The 5,146-nt window shown below is 40.1% G+C and overlaps 1 pseudogene; it reads right to left on the bottom strand.

The window, feature by feature from the left end:
- Positions 1-301: 301 nt before the first annotated feature.
- On the bottom strand, positions 302-420 carry LOC120607599 (uncharacterized; annotated as a pseudogene).
- Between the last annotated feature and the right edge of the window lie 4,726 nt (positions 421-5,146).

The raw sequence follows: 5,146 nt of genomic DNA on the forward strand, positions 1-5,146 counted from the left end.
CCAAGTAGAGGAAAATAGGAATAATTCTGTATGGGACTTTTGTCAAGATGCAACACCTTATTATTTTGAAACACAAACTATTCAGGCAGGAAGCCAATACTTTTAGAAATTCTCCAGAATACTCCCAATGTCTTGAAAAATTCCAGTCTCAAAATTTAAAAGGCAATACTTACAACAACCAAACGTAGTTTCTAATGTCTATTTTCTTTGTCATTTTTTTTTTTAGGTGAGGTACCCCTTGGTTGACCTTACAGATTGCAAGGACCTTGTCAGCGTACAATCCCTTATTTTTTATTTTTTACGTCTATAGCACCTGGTCTTTCTAGGTGGTCTCCCATCCAAGTATTAACCAGGCTCGACCCTGCTTAGCTTCCAAGATCAGACAGGACAGGGCTTGTTCAGGGTAGCATGGCCGCAGACTTCTTTGGCATTTTTTGAAGCAGAAATGACTATTATCACATGAACTCACTTCATATATCCTACAAACTAATTAAAATCAGTCTATAAAGTGATAAACTCCTTCAGAATTGGATATAGTCACATTCATTGAAAAGACAGATAGCCAGCCACAATCAAGTAGTTGGGAGAGACAATAAACATTTTAAATCACCAAGAAATTGTTTATATTTTCTTCTTGATGGGTTCATATGTCTTATCTCATCTGTATTTATCTCACTTCCATCTCAAGTTTCTTGGGGACAAGGACTGTGAGATCTATTGCGTTTGCATCCCTCCATGACAGAAAAGGCAAAGGATCCCAATAAACAAGGAGTCCCAAGAGACCTTAGCAACTTCAGGCAGATGACTTTGCCTGGTAGCTGAAGGTCTAAAGGCATTCTGATGAGGTCAAATGCAGGGTAACTAATTGCAATTTGCATTGCAAAAGTTGAAGGCAATGTGCCAATAACCCAACCCTGTTTCCCAATGTCACATGAACAATCGTAGAAGAATTTTCAGGTCTTCTCTGGGGACTTGCAGGGAAAAGACAGCTCCCTGGATTGCCCACATGGAGAACTCTGTTGAAGACTTTTCTCATGCCCTCTCTGAGTCTTCCTGGACCTGATAGAGAAAGAGGAAGTGTGTGTGCCAGAGGGCGCAGCAATTTCCGGGCACTCCTTCACCTAGAACCAAGTTGATCCTGGATAACGTGAAAGAATAAGTCACGAGAATATAATGTTAAGGGGAAAAGAAGAGTTACCAAAAAGAAAAGAGCCTCAAATTGAACACAAAGTTTACATCTGAAAGGGTATGAGGTAAACAGAACCCTGAAAATACCATCTGCCTTCATATAACTTATTTCCCAAAAAAGTGCCTTCCACTGAGCCCTCTTTTTATTTCTTATGTAGGAAACACACACACACACACACACACACACACACTCTCGTCAACAGCATAGCCCCAGCAGTACAGCACAAGTCTCATTCTATTAGCCTCGTCTATGTCTTAGCATAAATTCTTCATTGAACACACACTTCCTTTCTCTTCTATTACTTTTTCCTGAGGAAACTGCCACCACTTAGCCCTGGTCACAGAGTGGTTTGTCTTCTCTTGCCTGGTGTATATGGATAGGGTCATGGGAGAGTTTACTTCTCTTCGAGTGTTAGGAGAAGAGTCTGCGTTTTGTTGTGCTCCATCCAGCCAGAGATTGGCCACATGCCCTGTCACCCTGCCAACCTCCTTCCACTTTTGTAGGGCACTTACACCCACGTGTCTTTGCAACAGCTATAAGTTAGACAGCCTTCCCTTCTGCCTGTTCAGAGCTTCCTGGGGACCCAGAGCATGGGGTGCATCTAGCCCCTCTCTCTGTCTCGCAGATGTCAACACCTCTGTGTGCTGCATGGTGTCTGGTTAGAACTGGAAGGGCCAGCAGTGGTGGTCTCTTCCTCTACGTGCTGACAGCCTCTTCTCACCAAATATCCTCTGGAAAATTTGCAGCTTTTCTTGCAACTCAGAAGTAAAGTTTGGAGTTCATGAAACCTCCTCAGTCTCCAGCTATGACCAAACCTGGCCTTCACTTCCCAGAGCTCACTCAACATCCGCTTGCGGGAACCTTCCACACCAGGTCACCCCTCGCCCTTTTAAAAGTATCTCAAACATACATTTCAGGCATTTTTGAAATAATTAGCTTACTGAAATGGGGTTGGAGGGTGGACCTGGGGATTCTGAGCTTATAAATATTTTGTTTGTCTTTCTCCAAATGATGCGTTGTACCTTTCAATGGAGGGGGATGAAATTCCAAGAGACCAAAATTGTATTTTTAATTTGGTTTCTGCCTACAGTTTTCATGGGCTAGCCACTTTATGTTTTCAAGTCTAACCTGCTCTCTGATCTAGCCATGTAATTATAATAATAACATCAATAATAATAAAGATAATAGTAATAGTAATAAAAACAACACTTCTGTGACACTAATTACGTGTAAGCTCAAATCCTCATAGCAATCCTAAGAAATACTATCCTCATTTTACAGATGGGTGAGTGAGACATAGAGACGTTGAGTAACATACCCAAGATCATACAGCTAATAGGTAGTAAGCTGAGATGCTAGCCCAACATCCAGGGCCAGAGTCTATGATCTTAGCCACTACTGAGACCTGAAAGCTTCATGTTCCATACTGAAAGTTATAAGGATTTGCTGGGATATGAGGGAGAAAGTGGTGAAAATTAAGACAACAGTCACAGATGCCTCTGTCTCTCCCTCAAAATCAATTATTAAGTTGTATTTTGTAACTCAGATGTCATCTAGTCCTCTCAGGATCCTAAGATCTTGGCTTGAACCCCCAAATTTCTCAACATGTGATATTTGAAGCACTAGTCGAGATTTATACAAATTTCTAGGTGCTTATATCATCATAGAGTATTTTGCCTTTTGATTTCCTGTTTCTGTGATGGCACAAAATAAAATCTACTCTCGTAATATATTTGTGAACATATGAAGCTATAATGAAAAAGGAACTGTTCGTGAAAATGTCATTGGGTCACTCTCTTATTTTGGTACTTTTGTGACCTGTTTTTTAACCTCTGCCTTTCTCTTGCATCCTCTTTCTCCTCCTCACTCTTCCTGCTCCACCCCAAAATATAACAAACCCTCCTTAGCAAGATTTTTGTGCTGCTTGAGCCTGCTCTTGAAAATCTCACCCTCGACTCCAAGTGGTATATCAAACAAAGAAATCGTGATGTCAACTGTTAAGATAACATGTGTTATGCCTCATTACGTTTGATAATGATGCAAGTGTGAAAAAGAGAGAGAGGCGTGATTGCAAAGAACAAATTCTTAAGATGCAAGAGAATGTCTAGGTCTAATGCAACCCATTATTTCATGTTAAGCCCCACTACATAATTCCAATAAAAAGTCTAGAATTAAGCATCTTGGAGGCAGGGACATGGAAGTGAATAAGACGGACCAAATAGCTCCTCGTGAAGGTGACCTTCTAGAAGCAGAATGGACAACAAATCAGCAAATGAACATACAATACAGTGCCAGGCAAAGATAGTGCCATGAAGGAAGCTAGAGAAGGTCAGGGGAAGGAAAGTGAAAGTGTCGGAGGTGGCATTCTGAATAAGGTGGTCAAAAAAGACACCTCTGAGAGGCTAGGTGGGCAGAGAACAGCATAAGTAAGGGAGTGAAACATGTGTGTATCTAGGGAAGAACATTCTGGAGGCAGCTGTTCCAGAGGGACCAGCACCTACAAAGTCCCGAGGGGAGACCAAGGCTGACAGAAGAACATGGCTATAGCTGAAAAGACTTCAGAGAGCCATGTCTGTTCAGTGCAGAAAGGAGCAAAAGGGTTTTGACCTTCTAGCCCATATTTTTTTTTTGTTTTTAATCAACTAAATACCTTGAACATATGATTTTATATAGCTATATCTTTCCCTCTTAGACCTAAGCGCAGAACTTTATATTTGCTTATATTTATTCTTTATAGTTTTATACTTATATTTGTTAATTTTTTGCCAAATTTAATCCACAATAAAAAAATTTCAATAATAACTGCATGATTTCTTCAAATTATTAGATTACCTGAGAATTTGACCAACCTGCTCCCATGCCTTCATCCACAATACAGATGAAATTTCTGCAGACTGAGGACTTGCTCTAATTAATTACCATTTTATTAGAGGATGAGTTCTTAATGGTTATGTAGCATGAAGTATAATGTAGCATGAAGTATAATGAAGTATTATGTAGCATGAAGTATAATGCCAATGCCCTGATGGCAGACATTTAACTTCCTCCTTGAAACACGCCCCGGTGCATGTGGCTTTGTGCTCCCCTCGTCACCCGTCCCTAATCTCCTCTTCCTCTTCTCCTTACAAGGTTTTCCATTTCCACTCCCCTGGATGCTGATGCTCTGTGTTTGCTCGATAGGTTCTCTGGGAAGCTTTAAAAAATACTATTCAAAGGTTTTAAGCAGGACATGACATGACCCAATTCACATTTGAGGGAGATCGGTATTGCTTGATGCAGACCTCCTGAGCTGGACCCTCACCCAGAAGGAAGTTCTGAGAGGGAATCTATTAGTCACCGTCTGATTCACAAGTATTAGCTCGGAGAGTTTTTCTTTAGATTTCTTGCCCAGGTTGACCTGACCTCTTCTGTCTATGCATATTTGAATAAATGTATGACACTAGCTAGTATTTATAGACCTAAGGAATGTGCTGACAAGTGAAACAGGAACCACAAAAATGAAAAGAAACAAAGGGAAATTATGAGTAAAATAGAAGCAGCCTTATAATATGTACATAGAAGAGAAATAAATTGTATGAAATCGACCGGAATTAGAGTAGTAAGAGTAACTAGTTACTAGCAATGTTACCTTAAAAGGAATTGAAAAATAGAAATGAAAACGAAGGGAGTCAAATTTGACACAATTTTAGATACAAAAAAAAAATAATAATAATGCGTGATGAATTCTCTGGATATAAATGCACCACGTTATCTCCAAGAACAGTTAGTTCTGGAGGGGTTTGGGGAGGTGGACAGAATGGAACTGCCAAATGGTAGCTTCTCTTTGACAAACCAATTCTCATTTTTACAGCAAAACCGGCAGTTAATTTTGAAGCATTTCAGCAGAGACTGGAACTCTTTTCTTCAATAAAGCGAAGACGATCAGAAAAAGAAAAAAAAAAGATGCAGAGATAAATG

The sequence above is a fragment of the Pteropus medius genome, unplaced genomic scaffold (assembly GCF_902729225.1).
Source record: "Pteropus medius unplaced genomic scaffold, Ma_sr-lr_union100, whole genome shotgun sequence".
Lineage (NCBI taxonomy): Eukaryota > Metazoa > Chordata > Mammalia > Chiroptera > Pteropodidae > Pteropus > Pteropus medius.